The sequence below is a fragment of the Meleagris gallopavo genome, chromosome 12 (assembly GCF_905368555.1).
Source record: "Meleagris gallopavo chromosome 12, MGAL_WU_HG_1.1, whole genome shotgun sequence".
Taxonomy (NCBI): domain Eukaryota; kingdom Metazoa; phylum Chordata; class Aves; order Galliformes; family Phasianidae; genus Meleagris; species Meleagris gallopavo.
Genome location: NC_139415.1, coordinates 5,434,863 through 5,455,872, shown reverse-complemented (window position 1 = coordinate 5,455,872; position 21,010 = coordinate 5,434,863). Strand labels below are relative to the sequence as shown.

At 41.9% G+C, this 21,010-nt stretch overlaps 1 protein-coding gene across 8 annotated transcripts in view; it reads left to right on the top strand.

Moving 5' to 3' along the window:
- Positions 1-21,010, top strand: part of TJP1 (tight junction protein 1) — a 156,975-nt gene that overhangs the window by 86,017 nt on the left and 49,948 nt on the right. Inside the window, exon 1 of one of the 8 annotated variants that reach the window (XM_085234410.1) lies at positions 381-519. The exons of the other annotated variants lie outside the window; for them this stretch is intronic. The gene's annotated coding sequence lies outside the window, so the exon portion shown is untranslated. Of the gene's footprint in view, positions 1-380; positions 520-21,010 lie in introns of those variants that run through there. 8 annotated transcript variants of the gene reach the window in all.

The following is a 21,010-nucleotide window of genomic DNA, read 5'->3' as shown; positions in this document are numbered from 1 at the left end:
GCGGCCCCGCTGCCGGCTCCTCCTCACGGCCGTTCCCCGCGCGGCGCGGCGTCCCGGCGGCTGTAAGGCTCTGTCTGTCTGCCTGAAGGTGCAGGCAGCCCGGCCGGGGCGCGGAACCGAGTTGGGACGGGGCCTCGCCATGCGCTCAGCGCGGTCCCGCGTCCCGGCCGGGCCGAGCGAACTCGTGGACGGCTCGGAGCCCCCGACCGGGCCGCTTCCCACCTGTTGGACGGGCGGCGGCGGCGGGACGGCCCCGCGCCGAGATGGGCCGGGCCCCGCCGAGGGGCCCCACGCGGGCGGGGCGGAGTCGCCGGGAAAGGCCGCGTCCCTTTGTTGGGGGCGGGCGGCACGGGGAGCGGCCGGGGGCGGCTGGACCGGGAGAGGCCGGTAGCGCGGGATTCTTCATCCCGCCGGGCCGGGCGGGGGCCGCTGACACGCGGGTGGCGAGCGGCCCGGGCCGGCAGGCCGCAGCCGGCGGTGCCCGTACAGGTGCACGGGCGGGTGCCGCCCGCCTCTGCCGTGAGTAACGCCGCGCGGCCCCGGGGCAGGGCCGGAACGGCGCCCAACAGGTTGCTGCGGCTCCGCCCGCTATTGCGGGGCGCTCGGAAACGGGATCGGGTTTGAACTCGGAACCGCCGTTCGGCCACGACTCCCGAGCGTCCGCCGTGGGCTTCGGCGTGCCGTGTTCCGGGCGCGCGCGTGCCGCCGCCGCCGATCTCGGCGCTGCGATGTTTGCTCTCGGTGAAACTCCGCGGTTTCGGTCTGATGTCACCTGTCGGAACGCGCCCTGCGGTGCGGCCCGCCCCGCTGCGGCCTTGGGGCTGGGAGCGCCCCGCCGCACCGGGCGGCCGGCCGGGCTGCGGCCCCTCGGCGTGAGTCCCGGCGCCCACCGCTGGGCGCGCGGTGAGGCGAAGCGCCCGTGTCCGCTTACTCGGTTGTGTACTCGGTTTCTAAGTATGCATCAGAGATTTCTTACTACATATTAACCGATGTGTACACAGAAATATCAGCGATAAATGCATGCAGTTAGCAAAGCAATTTGTTCTGCGTTACGTTTCAAACTGGTGCTGTCACATAGCTGTACGGATGGGTAGGACTTACTTTTACCTTGTTCAGATTAATAGAAAGCGTGATGGTGAAAGTAAGCATGGTTTGTTCCTAAAACTAGTAACCTTGTGTTGGAATTCTGCTGTGTGAGGAACTGTGGGAAACTGCACTGGCTGAAATGTTGCACATTGTGCTCTCATGTAAAACTGGTGCTGAGTTTCCACCTGTAGGACAAAATCTTCTCTTGAAATATAGTTAGCTTTCATGGTTGTGGAAAAATAATGTCCCTCGTATGCGTGCAATGTCTTAGGAAGTTAAAAACAAAATAAACTCCAAACATTCTAAACTTTTGAAATACGCAGGCTTTACCTCTTTTGTTTTTGGACTGGTGTGCATGCTCACTGGAGTAAAACTGAGCATTGCCTCTTCCCTTAGCAGTCACCTGACACTTCTTCCAAGTCTTTGGCATTAAATTGGCACTCTGAGCCCTTGTGCATGTTTACGATAGCAGCCAAACTAATTACGCTGAAAGTTATCTTAAATTAAGAGTGTTGCAGAATAGTCTGCTTCTTCTGTAACTCTTCACCGGTTTATTTTCAGACCTTTTTTTGTCAAATAAGATCTTGCAGCCTGTGATGGTCTCCTGTTGAAGTTATTGCCTATCTTCTTGCTCCTAATTTGTCACGTAACACTGTCCAAGTCTTAACTCTTATCTATACAGTTCACATGAATTTTCTTGTCAAAATTTCCTGTCAGTATGTAGGCAGTGTAATTCTACTTCAGCTAATAATACCTGGACTACTGATTATAGCTTTAATAGTTATGGAGAAGATGAGGGAGAGATGATAAATATTTCAGAAATAAGAGAATATTGGAGGACTCCTGTGTTAAGTTTCAGGTCTTGTTTCCTTCAGTCACCCCTCTGGACGCAGTATCCAGTTTCTCATTTTGAGGAGTGTAGTGCATTAAAACAAAGGGTATGAATGTTTATCTCTTAACAGAAGTTTTCCTTAACATACTTGTAAGCTTCTGAGGGTTTGTGTCCATGCCCATGTCTGTGTCCATGCTCGTGTTTATCTTGGCACACTTGACCAGAGGAGAACTAAAACAATTTTTTTATTAGCTCAGTAATTCTTGATTTGTACGTGTGGGAATGTTGGCTGGCATTGCTGTGTTACACCCCGTTATCAGCATTTCCTGCTGCCTTCTACTCCCGCTCACTTTCGGTTGCTTGACTTTTTCACAGCTATGCTGTGAAAGAATGTGCTTTATGAAGGTTTTCAGTGTTTGCTGTAGCTGTTGGTAGTGTACAGTACAAAATGGTGGGAGAAATGAAATCTTGCTTGCAGCCTAATCTAGTGGTGGCTATGATTGTGAAACATTGAGGGCCTAATCTCTTCTAATGTAGTCTTGAACAATACTAATGGATGCTGTGGGAATGACTGTGTCAGGGTATTAGTAATGAGATGTAAAGCTCTCCACCTTTAAGCTGAGGGTCCATATGCAGTCTGCACTGGATTTTAAAAAGAAGGGGGAAGTTCCTTAGTAGTAGATGTAAGGAGAAGGATTTTTAGTTCTTTGACCTCTTTTGTATTTTGAACCTGAGTTCTTGACTTCATTATAGTTTTAAATGTACATGCAGGGAGTATTTCCCTTCCCTTCACCTCAGTCCTGTAATTAATTGGATTTTTCTTCTAACTGCTTCTCCAGCTCCAGGCAAGTATCTGTTACTGCTTCAATGAGAAGTAGAGAAATGGGTCACAGTAACAGTTCAATACTCACAGATTGCTGGGACTTCTTGGTTCCTCTTATGGTTTTCATAAACATAGCTTAATATTCTATCCAAAATCACATTCAAGGACGCTGATGACTTCATTCTTTGTAGAGGCTATACGCACCAGCTTTTCAAGTGTGCTTTATACTATGCGTAAGTCTAGATACAGGTTTTGTAACAGTGTTTTGTTCTTCACTTTGAGACCTTTATAAGCACTAGAACGTTGGATCAGTTCTTTCAATGTTGGTGAGATTCTTCAAGCATAACAATAAAGAAATGTAGAAAATGCATGTGAAGAAGTAACATGAGGTACTAGAAATAAGCTGAGTGAATTTAACATCAGAAATTATCTTCTACTTGCTGGAAACAATCCTGAAACATTTAATTTTGATATTGTTCTTTAGGTTGTGCGTGGACCTAAGAAATTACTTCAATTTATTTATTGTTTTCAGGAAAGAAGATTACCCAGAAAGTTTAAAACTTAAATACTTACAACTATGGTGATAGGCAACAGCAGCTACTGAATGGCAGTTGAGGTGGTTTTTTTCCAGTATCATCAGAGCTCTACAGTTTTCGTTTTTGTGAAGTATGTATGGAGTTTACTTCTAGTTCGATGCATAGGGCAAAGATTATTGTGAACAGAGATTGAGATCTGACTGTGCCTGGGAGCTGACTTTATCTTTATAGGATGGAAAATCAGTAAAATCTTATCAGTGAGCAGCTAACTAATCCTTGTTTGGAGGAAGACAACTAGAAATGGGTTATTGTGCTTCACAGGTATGTTAAGGCACACATTGTGCTGTTGCATACTGTGAGAATAGATACAGGGCTTATGTCACTGTGAAAAAAGGCTTAAAAACACTCATCCAAAACCAGTTTCGTCAGTCAGTGATGTTCAGACCAAGCGCCGGACTGCCTGCTGTGCTACCAGCCATACCAATCAGCTGGCACTGTGAAGTAGGATCTTCTCTTCTGTTTTGTTCTCCCATGCTCTAGAACTGACAGGAAAGGTGATGTGTGGTGCACTGGGAGGTGTGCACTGAGCACATCTGGTCGGTCAGTGTGAAGGCTGCAAAGCTGTACATGTCTAAATGTAAGAAGTTGTGGTCTCCATGTTTAGTTTGTTACAGGGAGTCAAACTCTAGATGTCTGTTTGAGTTAATTGGTGGTATTTGAATCAAAGGCTTATTTTTTTTACCTTATAGGATGTTTGAAGTTATGTAATCTGTACAGCAAGCTACCCTCTGGTTAAGAAAGACATCAGTCATTTGTATCTCCTGAATTTTTCCTGGTCATAGTATAAACGCAGCAAAAATTAGTATCAAGCTATGTTCAATGTTTTCTCAGGCAAATAATATTGCTAATGACTTCTTCAGTGAACGTACTGATTAAGCAAATAGCCACAGGGAAGTCTCAAAATGAATTCTGTGGTTCTGTGCATTTATGTATGTTGAGTCCAAAATGTCTTGAAAACATTGTCTTTTCTTATAATTATGCTATTTTAGGGGCATATTGTTCAAATATGCACTGTGTGTTCACAAACACGGGGATGTTCTTGCTTCAAGGAGTTGTGCTGAGAAAATGAAGAAAGCATTAATTTGAATGCTGGCAGATCCAGTTTGTGTCTTGTGGATCCAGGGGAGCAGTGAGCTCTGCCAAGGTCACAGGGGCAGAGACTTGGCTGGGGAAAATGATGTCTGCTTCTGTTATCCATAGATTTTCCTTGCCTGGAATACCCTTGGGGAACTTGTCGGCTACAAGCAAGCCTGCAGGACTGGGTACTTTGCTCACGCCTGTTATTTGTAACTCTGTGGGATCTTTAGTAACTCTTCAGAGTTGTTTCTAGCCTTCACCCATTAAGATTTTTTTTAGTTTACATATATTTACAAGCATGAAGCACAACCTAAGTGCTAAGAAATTAAGTTGACATTATGTTTTAAAAAGTATTGATATTCTCAAGGGTATTTAGTAATCTCTAACAGGATTCTTGTTTCCTAATCTGTTACAAGCAGATGTTTCTGCCCTTTTGTGGTGGGGGAAGGTAGCCTAAATTCAGTAACATGGTAGCACTAGGAAGCATTGTGGTAGGAGTTCATCTTCTTATGAGAGGTGAGCAAGGTTGCTATTACTCCTGTTGGCCTGGATAATTTGCTATAATGTGTTTTCTTACTTAGCTTTCCATAGCAGAAAAGCAATAACAGAACTTGGTACTTCTCAGTCTTGTTGTCCCTCTCACCTAACTAAATCTATTAAATTCTGACCTGCTTAAAAATAGGAATTATGCAAAAGCAGGCAGCTTTTTTGATTTGTAGTTTTTCCGTGTTCTTCTCCGTTGCCTTTTTTCATTTGAGATCTTTCTTAGAGGCTTCCTTGCAAAATATTTCCCTTCACTGCTCCTCAACCAGGCAGTAATTAGTTTTCAACTCACAGTCCTGAGGGACTGCAGAGCCTGTTCTTGCCTGGTTTGAATGGGGTCCATAGCAGTGTCTTTCCTCTGCCCTACTAGGTCAGCAATCATTTAACAAATGGTCCCATTTCTTTACTTGCACTGAGTGGAAATTAGTGTGCTCTACCACTCTGGACAAGATACGATTGTCCAGATTGCATTTAAAAACACATAAGGATTTAAGTTCATTTTCCACATGAATGTTTATTTTTCAGAGTGGGTATTTACACAGTGGAATAATGGCTGCCACGGTGGGAACTAATATGAAATTACTTCAAATTAATATTGATTTGGTTTTTAAGCAGGCTTTTTTTATAAATGACTCTATAGAACGGGACTTGCAATGGATGAGGTCCCTGTGGCAAAGTTGAAGCAAGTGTGGTTGTCTTCACTGAATAAATACTGGAAACATGATTGTCTTCAGTCATGCTATGTAAGGGTAAGGTTGTCTGTAGCAGAATGTAACAGTTCAAATTACCAAAACTGCAGAACTCAAGAAGTAACTCTAAAAAGGTGTTACTTGACAATGTGTTATCAAACAATTAGTGACGTGTAATTAATATGGGATCAGAACAGTACCTGGGGCTAGGTATGGCAAGTATTGTTTATCTGAACAATTTCCAAGGCTTGTAATAAATCTGTAATTTGTGTTCATTTTTGATGGCTGGCTTCCCCACAGTTATATCTGGGAGAAGGCCAGGTCATGTTAACTCTGTGAGCACGGGATGCTTCTTGTTGTTCCTGTGCGTTATTTGGAACAACGTTGTTCTGAATAACCCCATGTAAGGTAGTTTTTCTGGCGAACCCGTAAATCTGGATTCCTTGAAATAGTATTTCTAGTGGATATTATGATCTTGAAGCCAAGCTTGGAGGCACGGATTTCTGACAAAAGAATTTGTGTTTCCTTCAGTATTGAAACTGAGTTGTGGAAAGTGATTGGCCACCATTTACAGGTTAAGCCCCTCTGTTAATAGCATGGCTATGTTGGAAAGGAAATTCCTGGAGGGTTATCTCATGAGAAAACTAAGTGGGCTTCATTTTGTTTGTTTTGTTTGACTCCTTTGAATGATGTGGAGTAGATCAATGCTCCCCGAAAGGGGAGTATTTAGCTAAAGGAAATGGGAAAGGTCCACTGTTTATAAACAACATAGTGATGACTTGAACCGAGGATACTTCTATCAGAAGTGGATGTGATGCTGTAGGTGCAGCCGTGTAGAACGGCTGTGTATGTTTCCTAGTTGTGCTGTTGTAGTTGCGTTGGTGGTGATTAGAGGGTGGGTGTCCCCTGGAGCTCCTAGGGAAACAGCTGAGGTTTAGCTAGGGGATCTATCTGTAAAAGTACCTTGTCAGTATGTAGCTGAAAATATTGTTTGTCATACACGTCTTGCACCTACTGACCCTTCTGGTTCTATGTTTCTTACGTGGTGAGACTGAAAAATAAGTATTGGTTGACTGGAGCATGGAATATTGTCTTGTTGGGGGGCAGTTAGGAAGCTTCTCGACTGCATATCAGAATTCTGTTTATCAGAGTTTTGTTTACGCTATGGTCAGCAGCAGATCTTTGGTGTCTGAAAAGATGAGATATGCAGTGTTGCCTTCTGAAGTTAATAACCAAGGAACTGTATCACTTCAAAGTTCTGTCTGCCACCAGGTTCTTCTGATACAGCATCTTGGCTGAGCATTGCCTTTGCCATTTGGTATTTCGTAGACCTCTGTGAAGCAGAAAGGCTTTTCACTCCTTTCTTGCCTCTGCCTTCCCCAGCAGTGAGAATCTTAGCACAAAGCTGAGGTGTCTGGACTCTCCAGATGATTACTGTGAAACCTAGTGTTCTATGACTAAGGCTTACTCACAGAATTGTTTCATCAAGACTAACTGAATAGCTGTATTTGAAGATTGCAATTCTAAATCAAGATGATACAATCAGACCCAACCTCTGGAAAAACTATAATAGGAACGTAGGTATGTTGCCGAAGTTGCAGCTGTATTGGTTTTTGTATCTGTAATGCTAGCTCCTCTGCTTATTACTGCTTTCTGTAATAAAGCTGAAGGCAATTAATGGGGAGGAGAAAGAAAAGCATAACAAATTTAAATGTTAAACAAATAAAGAATAGTTTGAAGGACAAAGTTCTACAAAGTTCTAGATAGTAAGACTCCAGAGCAAACTGGAAGCACTTCAGAACCTACTCCAAGCACTTAAAATGAAAAGTGTGCAAAAGTTCAGATGAGAAATAATCCCTGACATTGGCCTCCTGAGACTACAGTTAAGTCCAAAAGAGAGAATAAAATATGCTGAAATGCATCTACTGCTTATCCTTTCTTGTACTGCGTTTGGAAATAATGGGGATAATCACACACACTGGTTTGGATGATCCTCCTCAATTGTAGTATTTATCTGAAAATATTCCCAGATAAATGGGAAAGAGCAGTATTTTTAGTATGGTGATGATTTATCAAGCTGCTTCCTCTTAAATTCCACTCTCTCTATTTTTTTTTTTTTTTTAAAGTATTGTGAAGATAGCCACGAAAGCAAGTGTAACCCAAAGTCATTGGTTGTGTTGGTGTAAGTGGTAGTTAAGGTAGGACCTAGATGGAACACAGGTAAATGAAGGGATCACCTTTCTGAGAGTACTGTGTGCCCTGTTTCAGGGACAGGAGGCACTGATCTCAGTGTTCACATTGTGCACGGGCTGATAGTTTAAATTAGTTCAAAAGGTGGTAACAATTTCTTTGAAACTGTAGGAAAGACATATGCTGGCATGTGGAAACTCCTTTTGTCTTTCTCCCTGTGGCTGAAACATGAAGGGGGTGGTCAGATGTCCTTGCTTTCACGCTCTACCTTTCCCTTCCATGTGAGAGCACCACCTCAGCAGGCTCCTCCAAACCCTATCTGATAACAGCTGTGTTTGTAACCAAGTGTCAGGAATGTGGCTTTCCTTTGCCCTTATTTACTTGCTTCCTTGAATGTCTTTCCTGCCCTCCTGTTTCTGGAGAGGAGCTGAGGTGTGGGTGTATGTGTTAAGAAGAACTGCAAATAGGAATAGAAAATGCGTGTGGGTCTCTGCTAAATCCCTTTTCCTTCTACTTCTTCTTACCAGGTTAATTCTGTGTGCTAGTCCAAGTTTCTCTGCTGTTATGCTGTTCCAGGAATTCGTTCTGTATTCCAGGGTGTTTGGTTATGTTTGCCATCTGAGATGCAAGATGGAGTAATACGTGCCTTGTTCTGAATGAAATCTCGTAGTTCTTGTCTCGTAATCCTTGTCCGATAGCTGCCTGTCAGGAGGAATTTCGGGATGCAGGTTGATATAGACCAAAGTGTACATTTCTGTCTTTCAAAATGGAAGAAATCTCTTTGCCTTTGATGTTATGTAAGTTTGAAATGATTCATCTGAAATAAAGCGGTGCAAATGTGGAAGGTTTTCTTACTTGTTGCATTGTCTGCTATCTGTAAATGCCTCTTTATCTCGGGAAGAGTGAACAATGGTAAGAAGGCACTGCTGACAGTTGCTGAGGTCATTGTTCCTGCAGAATGGCCAGTGTTCTGGCTCCTGCCCTTTCCCTCCCAGCATTATGAGGATATCTTCTAAATGACTGGGTTACCGCTCATGTGAGCGCTATCTCTGGCTGTGCATCTAGCTCCATTCACATCAGGGTGGGATTTCTGTCCTGTGTCATACTGTCTGTACGTTTCAGTTTTAAATGGAAGCAGAAAAGAAATGTCTCTTTAACTTCAATGGGAAATTTTGCAGCATGCATTTTGCTAGGCTGAACTTCTAATTACTTTAATCCCCTCTTTCACGTATCAGTTATAGCTTAAATAGCTATTGACAATTAAAAAAAAATACTTTAAACAAAAGCAGGCAGTCAGGAAAGTCCTGTATGGGCTTTTTTTTCCCCTTTTCTACAATCAAATTGGGAATTTTTGTGGTACTTCTTATATTTTTTCAGTGATGTTATTTCCTTCATTCTCCTCTGTACTTAAAGAGCATAAAGTCTGCTAGAGCTCCTAGAACTAGCAGAAGTATACTTGTTAGTATATGACAATTCAGTGGTGAAGCAAGCAGGCAGTAGTCATCTGTATAGCAAAAGGGCTCTATGGGATGGGGTGAAGTAAATAGCATGTGGCAAGTTGCAAATGCTGATACCTGTTGGGTGAGCTCTGTCATCAGGTTGGTGTGTGATGGGAGAGAAACACGTGGGTCAAGCAGCGAGTTGGAGCAGCTGGAATTTACTGTGGTTCTGCTGAGGCTTGTGAGGTAGGCAGGCTGATGGAATCCACTGTCCTGTTCCGCTGCCTCCCCCACCCCCCATCCCCCTTTTGTTGCTGGAAGATCTTTGAGTAGAACCTCTGGTTGACTTGCTTCACTGGGAGTGAAATAGTGAAATGCTCAGCTTCTGAGCAGCTGGAAGTAAGGATTTCTTTTTTTTTTTTTTTTTTTTTTTTTTTTGGTAGAATACCACTTTTCATAGGGAGCCACAAACTTAGCATGAATCCAGGTTTTATTTTCTCTACCTTTTAACTCTGAAATGGGCCTTTTATTCAGTAGGTTTAGCTCATTTTCTGTATGGGGAAAAATCACTTTTCTGTAGAATGTTCAGCATTTTGGTCCGCTCACCTTAAAAAAAGGATAACAAAAAACTGAACCACAAAACTCAGTTACTCAAGAGAACACCATAGACAGCGTCAGGAAAAAAAAAAAAAGTAGCTTCACTTCTTCTCTATTGAAAAAGTGGATTTTTTCATGTTTTAATGTTCCTGTATTTTAAAAAATTGTACATGACCTGTAGCTGACTAAAACGTCGCGGCTACAAACTGCTGCCCCGGCCCTGCAAGCAGTGTAATTATGTTGCTTCCAAGCGATAAGCCGAGGCAATTCCCAGATTGCTGAGATGCCTGGAAGCGCTGACCTCTGGGGCACTCCTGCTATGCGGGGATGGCCGCGGCCTGCGCTGCTGTGCGGGCCTGTCACGTGCGGAGCGACGGCAGGAAGCTTTGGTGCAGCCGTGCTAAGAATGCTTTTGCTGACTGATAGGCACTTAGGCTACCGGCTGTGAACAAAGCTGGCTCTCATTCCCTGCTTCTAGCCCCCATTTTCTGTAACAATGCTTCTTTCCTGCTGGTTGCTGCACAGCTCTCATCTATGCCCAGCTGTTGACTCGTCTCCAGTTAAATTGTATTCTTCTTAGTTTTCACTTCAAACATAGTCAGGGGTGAGAGTTTTGGTTTGTGTGGTTTGTTTAGAGCTGCTGCAAACAGGCAGCCTGCAAAAGTTATGTGGTGTTTTAAAGAGTGAGAGGATTAGGGGAGGGGAGTATGTGACTGGGCATGAAGGGGGAGGGAGAGGATTAGAAAACAATGGTCTTTTATTCGTGATGACCAATGCGGTGAGTAGCGGTTTGCTGGAATGGAGCATCATGGAGAAGTTAGAGATCTACTGTCTTGTCTTGAATTGCTAGGAAGAAAGGAGGAAGCTGATAAGTAAACGTTATCTTTTGTGCATGATGCTGAACGACTGTTGTGTTCAATAACTGTACTCCTTCAGTATGAGAAGTAGGGCTTGGTCACGAATAGGAAACTAAACTGACTTGATTTCCTTCTTTAATCTCTTTACCTTTTATTTAGTTATATTAACAGTTGATAGTGATTCTTGCAAGTCAGGCACTGAAAGTGGAAAAATAATTTGAAAATGAGAAACTCTAATGACTAGAATGTTACAAGGATAAGCTGCTTTCTGAATTCACTTAGAGAATCCTGCTGCTGCTGCAGTTCAGGGTGCTGCACACTCTCTTGAATTGGAAGGATAATCCAAACGAGCCTATACAATAAGAAGCAGAGTAGTCCATTAATAATGAAGAGCAAAGTTTACCAACTCACAACTTAACCTTTGACTCTACTGATTGTGTTTATATTGAATATAATCTCTTGGTTGGTTGCACCTTGATTCTAAGCCTGTTCTAGATTGAGTTCAGTAGGTTTGGATTAAACAACAATAATAACTTTCTGCTGAGAAATAGAAAGTGTTCAAAGATTTTGTTGATATAATTTTTAGAGTTGAGCCTTGTGTGCAGCCTGCCATCATTGTCTGCTTGGAAGGCTGGTGGTGACTACAGGTGTTCCCTTACTTCTACTGTATTTCTAATATCTTTCTAGGGCTTTACTGGAAGGAAAACTTCTCCCCATTCTTGTATTCAACCAACCCGAAGCTATGTGGTGCTATTAATTTCTGCCTTTTTTTTTTTTTTTAAATTGCATTGTAGAACAGTTGGGAGAGTGTAATTTTTAGGAAGAATAGAAAGAAATTCTATTAATCACAGTCCGGAAAGTGAGACAAGATTCTATTATAAATGAGTTTAGAAAGATTTGAAATAAGTGGTGCCTTTTGTTAATTTATTAATAACTAGATGATTAGTAAAAGCATTTAAAATGCAGGCTGTCTTTGCTCTGATAATTACAAAAGTATAATTCAAAAATAAGTAATTGCTGGTCTGGAAGAACAGAAAACAGATCAGTTTTTTGCAAAATAATCCAATGTGTTATGGCCAGGATGTAATTCTGGGAATTCACTTAGAAAATTGTTTGGTTTTCTTATTAAATTCTCTGATGCTTCAATGCAGATTTGATGCACTGTTGCCATTAGTGGCAGTATGGTTGTCTGACATCGTAATGTGGTGGGCCTCTGCCCTGGGAGATTTAATGCCTGTCAGAGTGTGATTAGCTTAAATGTACTTTTTGTCCTAGCTTGGATTTTAACCTAGATGTTTCTTATGTTCCAATGTGATTGTGAAATGTTTTCACCTTTTCTTGCACTGTAAGTATCTCATAATGCAGTGAATAAGTAGATCTTATCCAATGGAGTGTTTTGTTTGTTTTCCTTTTGAGAGGAGTGATTTTTGTTTTCTGCTGAAAGGAAGTGTTGGCAAAGATGATGAAAGCTTGCTGCAGCAAAATGAGAGATGTGACAAACTGATCTTCCTTGCCTCCCATCCTTGGCTGACTTCTGAATGTTCTACTTCATGTCACTACAATTATTTAAAAAGTCATTTTTTATGCTCTTATTTCTTATTTATTTCCCTTCTCAGTTTATTAAGATGAGCCAGCTGACTGAAGGAGTCAGAGCAGCACAAGTGCCAAAAAAGGATATCCAATAACGTACATGCACTCCTTCAGAGTGCTGATTGTGAAGACAATAGAGCCAAGGCTAGTCTGAGCTAAAGCCTCACTGGGGCTTTAGCCTGCATGCCGAGCTTTTGGACTTGTAACCTGACATTGGCTTAGGCTTCTGGCCTCCCCGTGGCTCATTCAATGCCTCTGATGCTCATTAATGCATCAGCAAGGTAGGTGATACATCCGTTTCTCCAGGGATTTTTCTGTAGGGGTGTTTTTTGTCTTCTGAAGGATGTGTGACATTGGCTCTGGATTTGAAGCTTGTTAAGTCTGTGTACCACAAGTTTAACTGAAATCTGTTGCAGAATGGCAGCATGTTACATATGTTGGTGTAGAAGTGAATTACCTCAGGTGAGAGGAAGTGAGGGCACTTGTCCTTGACTTGAGCACAACCTGGGACTTGGCTGCAGAGTGGCAATTGCTCACCCCTGGCTTGTAGACTGTTCTCACTAGTAAGGCTTCAGAAGACAGCTAATCAATGTTACTTTGCTCTTATTTGTCCCACTTCTGGTGTTTTACAGTGTGTTAGCAGGAAGACTGCAATATAATAATTGCTGTGGTTCTTCACTGTGTTAAGAAATTCAGGGTGGGGCCTCGATGCAACTTCTATTTTCTAAATGCTTTAAAAATAGGTAGGGGAATAAGAGGTAATATGAACAAATATTTTTTAAATCGTTTCTATTTGAGTATTGTAACAAAAAGGAAGCCTTTTAGAGCAGACCCTGTAAGTGACGTGGTTCTACAAAAGGTTGGCTGATGTAACTTCATGGTAGTGGAACAATGCTTCCTTCCCTGTATCTAAGCAGTCTATTGCCTCATGCTCTGAATCATGCTTGTCTGGCTACATGGTGAGCCACTTCATCTTATTAATTCAGCAAAAGGCTGATTGCTTGTTTTTTTTCTCCTGGGTTTTAGGGAGCTGAATGGCTGCCTGGAATGTCCTGAGAAATGTAGGACTTCTTGTTACGCTGGTCAGATGTTAGGGCAGTTAACTCCTGTTTTGTACAACCACCATTGTGTTCATTTTGTGTCTGAAGATTGTTTGATGAGGTGTTTTTTCCTGTAGATCAGTTCCTTTTCCTAGTAGTTTGGTTCCAATTGTGTTTTTTCTAACCTCGGTACAGCTCTGATGTGTTGAGCAAGAGCTACAGGTGTTGGCCTAGTGACTAATCCTGTATTATTTGTAAGAAGTAGCAGGATGAAACAATGGTATTTCTCAAATCAGCTGTTTCTTTACTGATTTCCAGTCACAAACTCAGATTTTCTTGAAGACTCTGATCACAGCTTCCAGGACACTAAAAAAGAATGTTACACAATAGAGTTTTATAATATTCTGATTATGTTCTGATTTATCTGCTCTTGAGTTATGGGAGATAACAAGGTGGATGGCCTGCCTGTGTAACAGAGTTAGTGTGCTCTCCTACTAACGTTTGTCTGCAAGTGTGCAGACAAGAAAAAGCTAACTTTGCTGCACTATCTGGTTTAAGAATTTTGGAATAAAACCCTCAGTGTTATAAATAGGAGATGGAGTTTTCCTAGCCAGCTGTGTAAGAATAAATAAAAATTAAAAAAGAAAACTTGGATGAGGGACACAGAAGGACAGTTTTCCTTCAGTGGGAGGAAGGAGCTAGGCCAGCTGATTCTATCATCACTTGGATGATTGAATGTAATAAGATTTTAAACCTTTCTCTTGAAAGGTTGTACCTAAATTGGACTGTCATTTGATATCCACATTTGTAAATCACAATGATACTGAAGCTCTTTTCCCCTCTCTTCCTCCCCTCCCCCACTTTAATCTTTTAAGTTCTATTATACTAATATAGGGGAAATGTTATCGCACTGCCTGTGTACGTGGCCATTTTCTTCTTTAGAACCTCTCATATGGGGAAAAAAAAAATGGATTTTTTTGCAGAGTCATCAACTTCTCAAATAGTTTCAAAAGCCCTCGGTATTTTTTCTTCAAGCTGTGGCCTCTGATGCGATTTTCCATTAACATTGGCTCATCAAACAGACTTGTCTGGTGTTCTGAAGCTATCTCTTAAGGTTTCTTGCTCATCCAAGAAGAATGTTTGGTGGTTGTTTTTTTCCCTTAAATTTAGCTGATTTTGCAGGTTTCTAGGTGATTCAGTTGCTTCCTTCCCCATTCTGTTTCATGCAGTTGTGTAACTTGAGAGCTTTTGGAGCAGTGGTTGAATGAACTGTGGCTGTAACCTAGGATAAACAGGTAATTGGCCAAAATTATACAGGCATTTGGCCAAAAGTATGCAGGCATTTCAGCTTTAACTGAGAGCTTATCCAGTTTCTTCTCCAGTTGGTTGGATAAACAGCTAGAATGTCACTCATGCCTTTTCACTTCGAAAAATGTGCTGAGTTAACTAAATAAACATCTGCCCATTAAGCACAGATGGGAAAGGCTTGCCAAGAGGTGGTTTTGACGAGTGGCATGTCTGAGTAGGTATGTGTAGACTTTTATTTTCTGTCTGTTTGTGAAGTTCCTGTTCTGAAATACACTGCATGCTTGTCATCATCTTCACTGTGGTCTGTCTGGCAACTGAGGAGTGTTCTTTATGAAATGATTATTACCTCGAGAGAAAGACATGTGAGAAGCTGCTGTGCCTCTTAAATACAAAGCTTATCTGCCTCTGTTATTTATTGCCTGTTTGATTACTGTTTCAAAGTGAGGTTGAAGCTGTGATATCCACTGTTACTTGTGTGGGTATGTCTCTGTAGTGATTTTTGGAGGGGATTTATCACTTGATGAGTCTTACCTGTGCAAAGTCACAGATTTAAATAAAAGTATATAAATGTAAATAGTTCTTTTCATCTGTGTGCTTATAAAAGGTGTTAAGCTGACTACTCGAGGAGATAATTTCAGTGATGTTTCTGTATTAGATACCTAGGTAGATAACTTCACAGGATGAGAATGAAGCTACCCTTTCAAGAAGGTACAGATCAGTCTTCTTTGTAAACTCTATCAGTAGTTCTCATAGGTAAGACTGATACTATTGCTGTCTTAAAAAATGGTGCTGAGACCACTGTAGTTAAACTGTAACAAGAACTCTCCTAAAAATGTTTTTATTTGCTGTTTGACCTGCTGACAGAAGGCCTCATCTGTTAGAATGCTGATATGTCTAGATTTCCCTTTTTGGAAGTTGTGATGGATGTTAAACTAATGCCTGTATTTACAGAGCTTTATTTTCATTTCTGTAATCTTCAGTAATTTGGGGGGTGGGGGAGGGGAGGGTTGTTGAGAGTCTGTAGGAGTATAAACTCCTCTTCCTCTTCTTTAATTCTGAAAATGAGTCTGAGGAAGCCAAAGCATTTATGAGTATTGCTTTTCATGATGTTGGATGCTTCTTTTCTTGGACTGGTTGTGGCTTAGCTAAATATGCTTGTGTTCTTACATTTTTATCCTGTGCTGAAATAGACTAATATTTTGGTGTGCAGGAAAAAAAAAAGAACAACCCAAACCCTTACCTGCGTCATGAAACAAATGTCAGCTAAGTGTTGAAAAGTACTGTACAGCAAGGAGAAATAAGCTTACTGCTTTATCTTGCACGTTTTCCTGTAATATTTAAGGAGTTTGCTTTTAGGAAAACATGACAGCACTGTGCTATGTATATACAAACTGATATATGCTCCTGGAGACATCATGTGTTCACTATTTCTGACACAGAGTTCTCTAGAAATCATGTCTAGACAGCTAGAATGTGTCTTCAGTTTACTTGCTGTGTAGTTGCAAGATGTAAAGCAGAAGTGGAACAGGAGAAGAGCTTTGAAGTATACTTGTTCTGTTTTGTCTTGTAACAAAGTTATTTTAATAACAACAAAAATCATGCTGTGGTCCTCAAATTCTGTTGCTAATTTATGAAGGCTCAGAAAAGGTGTGTTGTCACAGAAATGACTTTCTGGATGCTTGACTTTCAGATACCGAAGACGTGGGCTGCTGTTGTGAGGAAGACCTGAGGGCAGGAGGGTGGCAAGTTGTTCTGCAAGATGTTTAGCCTATAATAGTGATGTGATATGCACCTCAAGAGTTACAGGGCTGAGTTGAGAATGGGGGGTTTAGAAATGTTACGATCACAATGTGGAAGTTGAGTGGAGCTGCTTTCTGTGCCACGAAGAGCAAGGAGTGCTGGCATGTGGAGGGGTGAGCTGAAGGCTGTGTAAACCTGATCCTTTTTCGGTTTGCAAACCAGAATGTCATGCTGATGTAATTTTGATTCTTGTGGTTTTGAAGTTGAAGTGGAAACTGAACTTTCTGAAAGGGGGAATTTTATCCTTGTTTGATACCTCACAAATCCAAAGCCCTTAATTTTTAAATACAGTTCTTAGTACTTACAGATGCACTTATGGCAGAAAGAAGCACGGCACATATTTTAAAGTAGCCCATGTAATTTATTGCCTAATTGGGAATGTGCATTCCAGAGTGGTGATGAAGGGGCGCGATGCAGTTTTGATGAAGAATATAATCCTATGTTCTTTATATAGTCTGATTTACTGTGCAGATGCAGAAATTGTGGGAAGAGAAGTTACAGTGCTGTGTGTTTAAAGCAGCTGTGGCGAGGAGACAGCAGCTTGTTTCACTTCTGTATTTATATCAAGTCTTAAAAGTGGTCACAAAGATATTTTAATTTTGAGGTTAGCTTTTGGTTTCTGGTGGTTTTAAGTATGTCCGGCTTAAAGCATGTGAGATTTTAAAGGAAGTTAAATGATGGATTGGGATCTTTTTTTGTTGTTATTTTTGCTATTTGTTATCACCTTAAGTACTCAGTTTGGGGAAAAGGAAGATGAAGTTTAAGCTGCAGCACGAAGACCTCCAAGCTTTATCTCATAGCAAATTTTCTGTTATTTCTTTACTTACAAAGCTTTCTGAACTTGTATGATAAGTGTTACATAAAATTTGGTGTGTGTTAATTGAACTGCAGTGGTCAAAATAACTGACAGGCTACCAAATGGCACTTATAGGGAGGGTGGGTTTCTGTCTGATTTCAAGTGTTTTGCCTTCAGTGTGTAAGTCAGAGTGCTGCGAGGCAGTTCTGACCTGGTCAGCAAAGAATGCTGCCGAGTTAATTCCCTGCTCCCTTTCTCTGCTTTGATGTGCAAATAGGAAAGAAAACAGTAGCTGTGAGTCTGTGGGGTGGGATGGGAAAAGACACCATGGTTATATATGTCTGAATACCTTCAGAGTTTAATTTGAAGCCTCTTGTCCGCAAATTGCTGTTATTTTCTCCTAGAAACTGTAGCCAATGTCTCTCTTAACCGGGTTGAGTTAGGAAATGACTGGGGTGTTCTTTGGCCTGGCCTTCCTGGCGGCCCCTGGATTGTTAGGGTGGGAGTATGGATGCAGTCAGCAAGGAGGAAATCCAAAACCAAAAATCCAAGAGCATGCTGCTGTTGAAAAGGCTTGCTTTATTTTTCATCTGAAGTTTTAATATATGGCAATTTGCTTTTTTTTTTTTTTTTTTTTTTTTTGAGATCTGCAAATTGGAAAAGGTTGTAAACCAGTGGTGTAGGGAAAGGCAAGGCTGGGATCACTGCCAGCAGAAAATCAGGGGAGGATTATAATCAGGCAGCTGTTTGCACTGGGCGGTAGCTCAGGCCTGCATTCATTGCCTCTTGCTCGGTCCTGGCTCCCCAGCGGGATTGGTTTTGCTGCTGTTTATTCCTACTGCAGCTTCTCATCACCTTACAAAGGTGTTTCTGGCTTGGTGGTGGTGACATGGGTGTTCCTGCTGCTGTTGTATGTCACTGGAAGGGGAGGGAGAGAAGCATATGGAAATGTTTTCCTGGTTCTTCCTTGCTTGTGGAGCTGCTGGTATTTTTCTCTTGTGCTTGTTAGGGGCCGTGATGTCTGAACAGATGGAAGCAATGATTATTTTACTTTTTTTTTTTTTTTACGGGAAGATAATAAACTGGAAGGTGGAAAAATGTGTGTGTATATTTTCCATAAAAACGTGTTTGTGAAACTTTGATAACAATGAATCCTGTTTATCTTTCTGAAGGGAAACGCCCATATTTTTCAAACCCCTGTGTACAGTTATGTTTAAGTTTGGAAACAAACGTGCAATAAACATGGTAGGACTGGATGTGAAGAAACTGTACTGTACTTTTCTTACTACCTACAAAGCATGCATGCCCCTTGTAATGCAGCTGGTGCTATGGCAATGACTGCAGGTGCACATTGCTACGTGTGTGCTGTGTTTATATCTGCTTCTGTGTTCATGGTTCACAAATAACCCACCAGAACAGGCTTCCATTTCTTTTCTGTTTCTCTGCCTGCCTGCTCGTTCTGCACTCAGGAAAGCTGCCAGCCCCTTGGCTCCTTGATTCGGTTCAGTTAGCTTTGCAAGCAGAGGAGAGCCCGCCCTGAAAATGTGAGCAGCGCTCAGCTGAGGTTGCTGCTGCTGCTCCCAGCCCTTTGTGTTGGCTAACAGCAGCCCACGGGTGCTATTCTTCCAGTTCTGATGGGACAGGTCACTTAAACCCAGTGGCTGCTGTGCCTTGCTCTGCAGCGGCATTGGGTGCCCACTCAGTGGGTTCACACAGGACCCGTCTGCCCCTTCCCCCAGGTATGTTGTAGCTGAACTTGTACAGTCACTTCCATTTTTTCTCTTCGTTAGTAGCCGATAACTTTAATTGATTTGTTCTGCAGACACTAAACAAAAAGGACTGGTAAAGATAAGCACTTAAGCTGCAGCAATAAGCTGCTTGTGGGGCCAGAGTTCATCTGTAGGTCTGCAGGCTACTGAGCACAGCACGATGGCTTGCTGCAAATGTAGAAAACTCTCCTCTGAATTTAAATACTGATAGCATGCATCAATACTGCTTTGACTTCTATATATATACATTGTGTCTTGTAACTTGCAGCACTACCTGCTCTTGAGTTAAATCACTGTTGTATTTTGTGTGCTTCTTAATCAGATATAAGGACAATTGCAGCATGTATATTTTTTCTTCAGTAATAGTTGATGTGTTTTCTGAAAAACCTCCTTTTTATAGCTAGCAGAGTGGTGTGTGTATGGCTAGAGGTGGAGCAGCAGTAGTGGTGAAAGGTATCACTGAAGAGCACTAGATTGTGTCTGCTTATGCCAAGTAACTCTTCCCTTTTTGCAGGGAACATGTTTTGGAAAACTGGGAAAGGAATACTTGTGTTACACTGAAATAATGCAAAAGTGAGCTTTTATAGTCAGATGGGAATACTCCTGTTTCACAAGGAAAAATGTTGTTCTGCACTTTCCATGCTTGCTGATAAGAAAGTGCAGTTAGGTTGTCCTTGTTGGCAGCTGAGCAAGCTGTGCCGATGTGAACCTGTGTGCCAGGGCAGGGTGTTGCTGTGCTGCTCTCATTCTCATCCCTTCTCTCTCATTGACCTCTCATACTTCTTTTTTCCTCATCCTTAATTTAAAGGACAAAGAACAAAAAGCTGCTTTTCTCCCTGTTTTGTACCTTTTAAGCCAAACTGTTTGTTACTACTGTCTCAAAGTCACTAACAACCTTTAACTTGCCCTAATATTTAACACTACTTGCCGTCTCCTCTTTTTTCAAGTCCTGTGTTTCTCTGTCCTTGGATCTTCATTTACCTCCTTTGAATGTGCAAAGATAATATGAGCTTAGAATTACAGTGCGTGCTGCAGATGCTTTAGTAACTGTATGGCTGCTGAAATTGAATCTTCTTAACTGACCCCCAGAATTGGGGTGCAGAGAAGCCACCTGTATGCCTCGTTGTCAGAAATAGGGAAGAGCACTTAACCCAAAGTTTTGTAATAGTGATAGATGATGTTCAGAGGAAGAAACTTATGTGTCATTCCACCTGTGGTGTTGTCCAACTTTTGAAGATGGCATCTGTAAGTTGAAGTATCGTGCAAACTGCAAACCTCTTAAATGTATGTTTGGTCTAAGTGATGCCAGAAAGCTTTGAGCACTATGTTGGAAAAAGGACTGCTGTGTCTTTGGGGGATATGGTTGCCTCTCCAGAGGCTCTCATTTAACAGATCTTCAGAATGTTCCAGCTGAAGTGGATGTTTACCTGGTACAGTGTGTGGTAACTGAGTAATGATCTTTTGGAGGAGAAACAAGGTCACAGCCTTCTTGCTTACAGTGAGATTCTTGAGCACTGACTGCTGCTCTGATCTCCAGCTACATGTTTGCAACTTTTGGTGGCCATATCTCACACTTGTATGCACTTTATCTTTTCATTTTGAATTAAAAAGCAATATCCAGGTACATGAAGCTGATTCAAGTTTCCTAAATAAAACTGAAATAGTATTATGCAAGAAAACTTAATCATGATGAGACAAACAGATAAGGAACCAACTCAGGTAGACTCAGGTACATGTGGCCACGTAGCATGCAGAAACATAACAAGGGAGCAGAGGGTAGGGTTATTTCTGAGAATGGAAACTAGTTGCAGGGCAAAGTGTGCTGCTTAAGCAGTTTTTTGTGCTAAAAAGGTGCTTTTCAGGCTGCACCTGAAGACACGAAGAGTTAAAACATTAGATGGTGTTTCTTGAGGATCTTGTCTTTGAACTGAAGAAATTCACATCTGAACTGAAGATGACCTCTAAAGAGAAAATGAAT